Source organism: Cupressus sempervirens, chromosome 3, assembly GCF_028749045.1.
Source record: "Cupressus sempervirens isolate cs-2001-9-10 chromosome 3, ASM2874904v1, whole genome shotgun sequence".
NCBI lineage: Eukaryota > Viridiplantae > Streptophyta > Pinopsida > Cupressales > Cupressaceae > Cupressus > Cupressus sempervirens.
The window spans coordinates 426,504,799-426,516,796 of NC_143120.1; the positions used below are offsets into that span (position 1 = coordinate 426,504,799).

General features: G+C 32.2%; 1 pseudogene; it reads left to right on the forward strand.

The window, feature by feature from the left end:
* Positions 1–8,684: 8,684 nt before the first annotated feature.
* LOC149566839 (uncharacterized) lies at positions 8,685–11,140 on the forward strand (annotated as a pseudogene).
* The last annotated feature ends 858 nt before the right edge of the window (positions 11,141–11,998 follow it).

Here is an 11,998-nt window from a genome sequence, read left to right on the forward strand (position 1 = left end):
AACATTCCTCCCTTTTTTCACAATAGTGCACTTGGACAGGTACGTTGGTGTACCCTTTTTTTTGCAAAAAAAGGGCTCCTTGTGTAAAATATATGGTTTTTGAACAAACGAACCACTCAGGAAAGACTCAAACACAAACTAGGGGACTAGGAAAGACCTCAAAATGACTCAAATCCTAAACTAGGATCCTCAAAAAGCTAAAAATCAAAGTAGGGTAGTCCCCTTTCTGATCGAAATGGGGTGTGTATTGTGGAACCACAATAAATAGCCCTGACAAAAGGAAGAAATGACAAAGGCATTTCTTCAACATCAAATATTCCTTAGACATGTGTCAAACAACAACTAAATCTTGAACATTCCAAGTGTATTTCGAGTCACTTTGCAATAAAATCCTCATAATTCTCAATTTTCAAGTTTACTGTGTGCTCTATGTATTTATTTCCTTTGATATCCCAATGTGTAGTCTATCAAATTTTTTTTAAAACTTGGAAACAATCTTCCAACTCATCTGGCGCATTCATTGGGAATCTTTGCAAAAGCTATTTGTCAATCCATTATCTGATCAGATGAGAGAATCGGTTTGAGAGCTCTTGGTGGGTTGTCACTTTTCCTTTTGAATTCCTCTGGAAATGCTTTGGAGACTACTTCATGTAGCTCATAATATTGCCATTTGATTCCTAGATGAAGCAACTTTTTTGTATTAGATAGCTTATTTTGAGTACATTATCCATTTATTAGATTATCCTTTTAGATGTTTTAGAATCCTTCTATCTCAACACCGTTCCCCTTTTTACTTTTGTATCTTGACCACATTTAGACTGTGTGGCTGAGACATCAATGTCATTTCTTGGATTCGATCTATTCTAAACATCCCTTGCATTCCTCTTTTAAGAACCTTTTAGAAATTCTCATGCTAAACAATGATCTTAGCAATTCCTTCGAGGAAACCCTTTTGTTTGAACCAATAGTGGTTTGGATCATCCCTTTTTGTCTTCAACCTTAATTCAACAATACCTGAGACAACTGATCCTTGAATTTGAAAAGTGTTGAGAACTTGTTGATCTACAATATTACTGCAAGTAACATCCATTCCTCAGTTGATATAAGACACACAATTGTCAAAATGTTTTGACAAAGAAATACCTCTTCCTAAAATTGGAACCAAAAGAGTAGTTAGTAAGTTATCTCAAGATAAAATCCCAAGTGCACCTACCCCTTGGACTAATGCAACTTTGAAAGAAAACACGCAATTGAAAGCAAACAAGCAATTGAAAAGAAAACACACTTGCGAAAATGAAATCTATCAATTTTTTTTTTGGTTCTTCTGGGCCTCAAAATAATGTTTCAAAAATTTCCCATTCACTCATAATGGAACCAATTCCCCCTATAAGAAACTGAGCCTAAAAGTATTTTTTCTAAGAATATTTGCAATCTGATAAGGACCAATCCACAAGCATTGAAACTTAGTGTGGCTACCCATCTTTTGCTTCACATTATTCCAAAGTAGAACAAGGTAAAAAATTCTGAAGGATTTTATCATGGCCCTCTTTCTGAACCACCTCTTGATGATAACTTGATGTTTAGCCATGTCCTCCATTGTAGCTATTTCTTTCTCATCCATCTCTAAAAGATTCATAAATCTAATTTGTACTATGTCAGCATCTTTAGCATACCCACTCATGAATTTCAAAATAGGAATTTTGAGATTAAGTTGGAATACTGGCTCTTGTCTATAAACAAAGAAATATGAAGACATCCCCAAAGTGTTCTTTACCCTTACTTGATCTATCCATAGAGCATATTTGAGTTACGTATGCCAATCTTTAGGATTCTCCTTCAATAAACGTCTTATCACTGTGATCAAGCTCTTATTTGTTGATTCAGCTACCCCATTTCATTGTGGGTAATAATTTGAAGAGAAATTTATAATATCTTGATTTTCAAATGCCCATTGAGTCAAGAAAACTGATGCAAAATTTGATCCATTATTGCATACTAAGGTGAATGGCATCCCAAATCTAGTAACAATGCGTTCTTCCAAGAAGTTTGTTAGCATCTTAGCATTGAAGATTTTGAAAGTTTTTTCTTTTGTCCATTGTGTACAATAATCTATGGCTATGAGAATCATATTTTGAATCAATGAATCATATTTTTATCCATTGTCTATTTTCCTAGAATAGGTGGATTAAGATTCTTAAACTTTAGAACCTATGTTGGATAATGTCTAATAACATCAAGGATCTCTCAGAAATATGGAAAGATTTTAAAGGTAACCTTGAAAAGAGTCTCAAGATGTTTTTTTCACCTCATGTGATTTGGAATCTTTGGAAGGAAAGGAATGGTAGACTGCTTAGGGATAATGCTAAACCCTACCCTATTATTTATCTTCATATTAGGCATAACAGTATTGAAATTTATATTACTATGTATAAAGAGAAAGTGGATTTTGATTATAGTGGAAACTTAAGTAGACAGAAGGATAATAAAGTGGTGGTTAAAAATAAAAGGGAAAATACAAAATGGGATCATGCTCAGATGAGTTGGATTAAGATGAACTTTGATGGAGTTGTTGTGGGACATCCAAGTCTAGCTAATATTAGGGATGATCAAACAAATATTCTCAAAGAAATGACGATTCCTCTTGGCACCCAATCTAATCACTTAGTTGAAATGACAGGTCTTCTTCACTGATTAAATTGGAAAGTAATATCAGAAGTAAGGGAATATGGATTGAAGAGGAATCAGTAAATATACTTAATTGTCTTTGTAAAGCCTCAATTCCTTCATGTTCTACTGACAATATCATCAATGAAGTTAAAATTATTTTAATTAAGTTTGATAAGGTTTACATTTCCCATTTATTTAGAGAGGTGAATATAGTAGCTGACTCACTTGCCAACATGGCAGTTCAGAAGGGAATCATCTCATCATGGAACTAGGAGAATGAGGTTAATAATGAAACAAAGACACTTATTAATAATGATAATAAAATGAGAAAAGATGGATTCCTTTCATTTATTTCTATTGGGAATGGAAGTTGGTGGGAAATAAAATATAATTATTTGGGGAATTGTTTTAGATGGATTTTTGTGATAATAATTGTTTCACATTCTTTATGGGTAGTTTTTGTTTTATTTCTTCCTTTTGAAGTTTTGATATTTGTTTACATTTCTAAGTACTTGTCTCTACAACTTGCTAAAATGGGTGGAAACATTAGGAAAAAGGGAACCTTGAGAAATAGAGGAAGGAGAAGGAAGTGTGCAAGAAACTGGTAGAAAGGGTTCTCACACCATATATAAAGAAGATGAAAATAGTGAAACTAGAAGACACAAAATTATTCTTGAAAATTGGAACAACAATGAGGTCAATCTAGGATATAGGAAACTACAAATGAATGTAGTAATAATGGAAGAAATTATGGGGCTCAATGGTAAAGGTGAGATTTTCTTTCAAGATCTTAAGTATTCTAAAATGGATATTAAGAATTTTCCCAAAGAAATAGAAGGTCAATTGATTAAAGGGATAAATCCTTTTCAGTGAATAAAGAGAAGAAGGAAAGAATTCCTATGCTGAAAGTGGTTGATGAGAAGGAGCTCAATGTCAAGTTGAAAAAGGATGACATCAATGACCTATTCATGGATATTCCTCATGGTGCCTTGCAAACTATTAAAGTGGTTTACCTATACTCGTTAAGCTTGGACAATTAGACCTTTCACTCTATCAAGATGTTAAATTTAAAGTATAGAGTATTATAATAGAAAATAGAGGAGATAAAAATTTAAATGTATTAGCAAGGGAATAAAGAGAAGAAGGTGTAGCATAAGGGAACCCTAGAGATAATAGACGAGATATTGAAAAAATGGAAAAATTGACTAAATATTCACTGAATAGATGTCTACATTTGTTGGATACTACAATTGAGTGTATAAGAAACATGTTAAGTCACACAAATCATGGCAAGGAGGTGAAGCTCATCTTTAATTTAGAGGAGGGTGAGAAGGAAGACATGAAGGGTGATCATTGAAAACATACCCATTCCAACACTAAGAATAAGTAGAAGAAAGAGACTAAGACATACTACAAAGACACCAAAGAGGTCAAAAAGAAGATAAAAAGTTTTAAGGTAGAAGAATTAGCCTAGTTCCTTCCACTTTATTATTGTCTCTTTTTAGTTTTTTTTCTTTCGGGGTAATTTTTTTAAGTGGTTTTGGTTTTTATGTTGGATTTTTCTACGCTTTGTTGGTTGTTGATTTTTCTGAGTCTAATGGTCAAAACATTGTTTCATTCTAGGTCTTAACTTTTGTTGTAATATATCTTCACAACTAGATTTTTGGGTCCCCTATAAAATGCCTTTTTTATCATTAATAAAAAAATTACTTGTTAAAAATTGAATATATAAAATAAAATAAAAATTATATAAATATTAAAACTCTAACACAAAAGTTGATAAAATATGTTTAGTCATGTTCACCACAAGAAAAAATTATAAGGATAAGAAATGGTGTGATGTTATCCTTATGAATGCTTGTCATATATTGTTAGGAAGACCATGACAATATGATTGGAAAATCACACATGACGAAGACAAAATATACATATACATTTTGGAAGGAGGGTTGTAAAGTGGCTCTTCTACTACTTAAGGATGAAAAGAAGAGTGAGACGATGTTGTCTATAAAGGAAGTTGTGAAAGAAATGAAACTAACAAAAAGGTTGATGTTTTTATGCACTAGTAGATAAAAGAGGAGACAAGAAAGAAAAACTAGTTTTGCTTGATGCAATAAAGGTGCTAGAGGATTTTGATAATGTTGTGCCTGATGAATTAGCTATTGGTCTACCACCAAAAAGGGACATCAAATACCATATTTCTTTGATTCCTAGAGAAACTATATGCAACAAAACATCTAATCAGACAAATCCAATGCAATATGTAGAGATTAACAAATGAGTAACATAACTAATAAAAAAAAGCTTGGTTAGAGAAATCATGAGTTCATGTTTAGGTCTTGCATTGTTGACTCCTCACTCCAAAGAAGGATGACACATGGAGGATGTGCACTAATAATAGAGAAGTTAATAAGGTTAATATTATGTATTAGTTTTCTATTTCTCATTTAGAGGACATGATGGGTGAACAAGTAGGGGCCAAGTACTTTAACAAGATTTATTTGCAAAATTTCTATTACCATATCTACATTCATTAAGGGTGTGAATGGAAAATCAATTTTAAGATAATATAGATGGTTTATATGAATGGAAGGCTATGTCATTTGGACTTTCTAATGCACTTAGTGTATTTGGGTGATTGATGAATATTGTACTACAACCTTACATTTGTAAGTTTTTATTTATTTATTGTGATAAAATCTTGGTTCTAAGAAAAAATAAAGAAGAAAACCTACAACACCTAAGGTTTATCTTGTTTGTGCTAAGAAAAAAAGGGTTTTATCCAAACTTGGAGAAGTGCACATTCATGCTGAATAGTTTGACCTTTTTAGGCTTTGTTATTTCTGAAGATGGAATTCAAATGAACTCATAGAAGAATAAAGAAATTGTATAACAACCTAGTTCAAAAATTATTATAGAGGTAAGGAGCTTATACGGGTTTAGAACTTTCTATTAAAATTTTATTAGAAATTTTAGTATCATTGTAGCACTCATAATAGACTACACCAAAGGAAGGGAATTCACTTGGATAGAAGATGATGAGAAAAGTTTAAAACTTTTTTAGAAGAAGATAATTGAGGCTCCTATACTTACACTTCTATATTTTGACAAAGCAATTGAAGAAGAAAGTGATGCTTCCCATATTGGAATAGGTATTGTTCTTAGCCAAGTGGGTAAGACCATAGCTTTTTATAAGAACCTTCAAGTATTAAGGCATTGGAGATACTATCTTCTCCCACAAGTATTTTTTTATTCATTAATTGTATTTGTCTAAAATACCACAAAACATAAAAGAAGTTAATTAGTAGGCATGCCAAGTGGGTCTCTTTCTTATAGGGATATACTTTTTTCCTGAATCTTAATACTATAAAATAAAACAAGGTTTTCAATGCCTTAAGTAGGTGTGCTACACTATCAACCACCATTGAAACTGAAGTCATTTTTTTAAATCCTATTAAGACTCTATATGTAACTAATGAATTCTATGAAATTTTAGAGAAGTTAAAGGGTTCATTTGTGGGTAAGTTAGATCATGTGAAATGTAACTATTTTATAAATGAAGGTTATCTCTTCAAATAAAAACATCTATGTATGGTAGTTCACTCTATGCAGGATAGTATTATCAAGGAATTCTATATTACTGGGCTAGTTGGGCACATTGGAAAGGGAAAGACAATACACTTAATTAAAGATGAGTATTGTTGGAAAAAGATGAAGATGGATATCACTAAATATGTAGCAAGGTGTAGAATCTATCAAGTGGCTAAAGGATATTCACATAATACAATATTATACATGCCTTTACTAGTACCCACTGAACGATGGACTTATTTGAGCATGGGTTTCATGTTGGGTCTTCCACACACTTAGTGAGGTAATGATTATATTTTTGTAGTTGATCAATTTTCAGATTTGGTTCATTTTTGTAAAAAGACTAATAGTGCAACTAGGATAGAAAAGCTATTCTTCTAATAAGCTATTCGTTTATATAGTCTTTAAAGACCATTACATCTAGTAGAGATACTAAATTCTAGAGTTATTTTTTGAGGTATTCATGGAGAAAATTGGGGAAAATGTTACAGCTTAGTAATGTATATCATCCTTAATCAAAGAAGAAAGTAGAAGAAGTAAATCAAAGTTTGCAAAATTTTGTATAATGCATTATTTGTGAGAAAACCAAGTAGTGGGATTTGGCACTGCCCTAGGCAAAAATTTCTCATAATAGTTATGTTAATAGATCAACAAGAGAACCTCATTTTTAGATTTTCTATGGTAGGAACCTTGAAAGTGTTCTAGATCTTGTGCACTACAATAGGCATAACTTTCTTATAATAGTTTCATTAATAGATGAACAAGAGAATATCCTTTTCATATTATCTATAGTAGGAATACTCATGGTGTTCTAGATATTGTGTCACTACCAATGGGAGATATATATAGATGATGGAGTATCTTTTATTGAACATCTTCACCAACTCCAACAAGATGTAAGGTCTAAGTTATAGGAAAATAATGGGAGATACACAATTATTGTTGATGCTAATAGAAGACAATAGATATTTCCTAAAGGTAACTTGGTGATGGTTTACCTGAGATGTGATAGGTTCCCTATTAGTACATATCATAAGTTTAAGTACAAAAAGATTGGCCCTTGCAGAACCATCAAAAAGATTAATTATAATGCTTATAAGGTTAACCTACAAGAAAATCTAAACATATCTCATGTGTTCAATGCTTCTAATTTGTATGAATTTCATAGAGATTTTCATGAGACATAACATGGACAAGTAGTGAATTAACAACATTACCTTCCTATTAAGAAGGAAAATATTGCAAAAATTCTAGACAAATCGACTACAACCACAAGGCATAACTAGTAAAATTGATATTTGATATAGTTGGGTGGGTTACCAAAACTATAGTTTACATGGTTATCTAAGTGGGAGTGGTGAAGTTGGCTCCAAAAAAGTTAAAATAATTCACAAATAGTCAACTACAGGAGCTTCATTTCTTTCAACAAGGGGAGAATGATATAGGGACTTCTAGGGGTTATAACTTATGACTTGGATGCAGCTTTCTATAGAAATTATTAGGGTGGCTTTATTAGGAGGAGTTAATTGGTTTCAAATTGAGCTCTTCTCTATTGGGGTTAATTTAAATTTATTTTTGAGTGCTCAATAATCTATTTAAACCTCTAAAATTAGCTTTCCATATTTTCTTTAACTTTATTTTTTAAAATATTGTAATAACTTTGAATGCATGTTTCCAAATTCAAAGATTAGTTAGCAGTTTTACTTGACATAGTTTACAAAAAAATTCTAGACAAATTGACTACAACCACAAGGCATGATCCATCCTATACCAATTGGCAATAATGATTAATATGTGAGGACACCCTTGGCCCTCTCAAGTACCTAGTATCCTTGGAGCTACAATATTGCTCCCCATATGTTACCCTCTCCATTTTTTCCTTAGCCATCTTGATCACCTAGAAATCTATTTATTTTGCAATTTGTCCCATGATCACTACACCTCTCCCCGCTACATTAATAGAATCTTAACATATTTAACTACATTGAAATCTTAGGCCACACAATTGACCATATAGACTTATTTGAACTTTTAGGTACCTAGCTTAGTAAAATCCATGGTCTAAAGGAGTTAACTATAATAGATGTATCAGTACCATGTAATTATGTGGGGATAAGTTTCTGTGGGTGTTGGGTCATGCTTTTAAGTGATATGAGAATTTACTCGCATGAATTCTAGGTTAGTTTTGCCATTTTTCTCTTTGATTATTGTGAAACTCTTATTTTTAGATTCATTTGGGGGTTTTAGAGCAAGACAAACTATGATTTTGGTGATAGGAAAATGGGAGTTGCTCAAAGTGGATGAAGAAGGAGGAGGTTTGGGATATTCTAAGGCATGGAAATTTTACTAGGTATATGGAGAGGCTAAATGGTAATAACCTAGTCATTACACAACAATTTATAAAAACTTGGAAGGAGGGCTCGATTATGGTTGGTAATCAACGAATGGAGGTTATTGAGGATGTGATTGTTGAGGCAATAGGCTTGGAGTTGGATGGTATTAATTTCTATAGGGAACAAAAACTTTCAAATAGAGCAATTGATGAATTTGTGGAGTCAAAGCACAAGAAGAGCCGTTTGGTCAAAATAGGTAATTCCTATATCAATCTAGCCTCTATTTCTTGCTCATGACATTTTGTGTTTTTTGTGATAATGGAATACCTAACTCTTGATGGGAGATTCACAAAATACTATGAGTACCATTTCGTGTTGGCCAACCACTTTAGGCACAATGTTAAGATTAATTTTCCTTAATATTTAAATTAGTCTCTTAGCATATCTATCCAAGCTATTTTGAAAGACATAAATGGAAAACATGTCTGCCATGAGGGTCTTATGGTTCTCATCATGAATGTCTTAAAGTCTAAGAAGATCATGAAGCCTAGAGGTTTTCTGAAGGCTATTGATTATGATACAGAAGGTAGCATTCTAGAGAAGGGTTATGAATTTGAAACCTAGGATGAAGCTGAGGGGGGTGAGGAGAATTTGAACAAGGGCTTTGGGGGTAGTTCAAAGAAGAATAAAAAAGTGACTGTTGACTATGATTCAGACAAGGATAGTGATTTTGTGGAGGATTTGGTGAGGGATTATAAAAAGAAAAGTAGGAGTAAGGGAAAGAGGATTAAGGGCATTCATGTTATGAGGGCTTCTTCCCCTTCATATGATGAATCGTTGGCTTGTAGGATGGAGAGGAAGAGATATCCTTCAAGACATCCGAAGAAGAAATTAAGGCATAATGGGGAGTCAGATAATGAGGAGTCTGATGAACATGGGCTACATCTTGATTTTTTGATAAGTTTGAAGGTTTGCCAGGGTGTACTAAAGGGTTATATGGTAACCCTGGCACAATACTGGAGGAGATTGGGTATATGGAAAAAAAATGTAGGTTTTTGGAAGGGATACAAAAGTACTTTAGAAAGATGTAGGGAAAGCTAGAAAAATGGCTCATGGTGAATGCACACTTGGAGAACATATTGATAGACTATCACAGGTGATCAAGAATGTAGAAGAAGTTAAAAACCTCATGCGGAAGATCCCATAGCTAGAGGCAAAGAATAGGGTGATGGAAAAAGAGTTTAATGCCAACCAAGGAAAGATCTCAAAACTAGAAGCAAAGATGAGCAATTTGGAAAAATTGTTCAAATAGATTGCTGAGAATGTGGGCACTCTACTAAAGAAATTGGAGAATGAGAAAGGTCACGAATCCCCTCAGGTTGTTGAGATTCAGGGTCCCAATAAGCATACCAGGTCTCACTCAAAGAAGATTGAGAACATGAGCAAAATAGATGAGGTGAAGGCCGTGGCTAAAAATATGCACATCCTTATAGACCAGGCACTTGACCTGAGCAAGTCATCTTAGCTTTCTTTTTTCTATTTATTTTGCTATCTTTTTGTTTTCTTTTCCAGCAGTTCTTTGAGTGACCTCTTGGATGTATTTTTTGGAGGTCTATTTCATTTTTGCTCTGGGTAGCTCTCTCTATTGCTTTCTTCTTTGTTTCTCTCTAGACTTTATGTAAAAGTTTATGGGTCCTTAAAAACCTATTTTTATTTAATCAAAACTATAATAGATGTATCAGTAAATGGGAGTGTTAGTAGTTTAGAAAAAATTATCAAAAACATGAGCAACCTTGAACAATTGGCCATCTCAAATGTCAATATCAACGGCACTCTCCCCAAATCATGGCCAGAAAATCTTACAACTCTAGAAATATCTTAGGTATGGATGTTTGTATTTGTGGATGATTATAATGTATAATACATAAATATTATTGTTACTCTCATTGACTTAATTTTATCATTCAGCAAAACACTTTATAATTTTACTCTTTCTTCTTATTTTAGATCATGATAGAGGGGTTCATTCCTCCTACACTCTCCTATCTCAATGAGTTGTAGTCATTGGATTTGAGCTTAGACTAACTTACAGGTAATATTCTAGCTAGGTTCGAGAATCTTGCATTGCTGGCATACCTAGATCTGAACAATAATCAATTGAATGACATTGTTCCTTCTTTCATTGCCAAATTCAAGGGACCACAGTACTTGGACCTTTGAAATAACAACTTCCATAGGGTCTTGCCCTTCACTTCAATTTTTTTTTAAACCTTCATACTTTCAGAGTTGAGGGTAACCATGAGCTTTGTTTCAATGACATCATTCTTTTAAATACACTATCGGGATGTGTTAATTTATGTGATATGGAAAGAAGACCATTTATGAAATGTGATGGGAGTGCTCCTAGTCTATCAACCAAGGAGGGTGTAGTATCCCTTCAGAACAAAAATAAGTCTAAAAAAACTATGTTGGTTGCTTCAATTGCCTTGGTTTCATTAATTTTTGTAATAATAGTTGTTGTAGTTGTCTCAAGACAGTGTTTTAGTTAAAAGTGAGAAAATGTATTCTCTCCTATGAAGCCATCATATTGTAATAAAAATATTTTAATTTTACTTCCTATCTTTTTCCACTTATAATTTTTACTTTATTTTTTCAGATTAATATAACTTTTTTATGTTTCACTATAGAATTTATTTTCATCTTTTTGGATGAAAATAAAAAATAAAGAATTTGTGTACATATTTGTAAGTTGCTAATTTTATTTTTAATCTCTTGAAATAGAAATAAAAATATAACTTATGCATGCATATAGATTTTAAAATCATTTAAAGTTATAAATTTTTATGTTTCACAATCTACTAAAAAATAAAATTTTCTCAAATAGGTCTATACTTAATTTTTAGAAATTCTTAATTTTTAGTAGATTGAGAAACATGAAAAAAAAAGATAACTTTAATTTTTTTGATAAATCAATATGCATACATAAGTTATATTTTATTTCCAATTCAAAGATATTAAAAAAATTAACAACTTGAAAATATGTACAAATATTTTATATTTTATTTTTCATTTAAAAAGATGAAAAAATAAATCTATATTCAAACATATAAAATTTATATTAATCTGAAAAAAATAAAGTAAAATTTACAACTGGAAAAAGATGAGTAGAAGTAAATATTTTTATTACAATATGATGACTCCATAAGAGAGTCTCCTCTTTAATTGGAACACTATCTTGAGACAACTACTACAACTATTATTATAAAAATTAAAGAAGCCAAAGTGATTGACACAACCAACACAGTTGTTTTAGACTCATTCTTGTTCTGAAGGGATACTACTACACCCTCCATAAGTGTTGGAATAGGAGCATTCTCATGATATGTCACAAAGGATCTTCCTTCCGT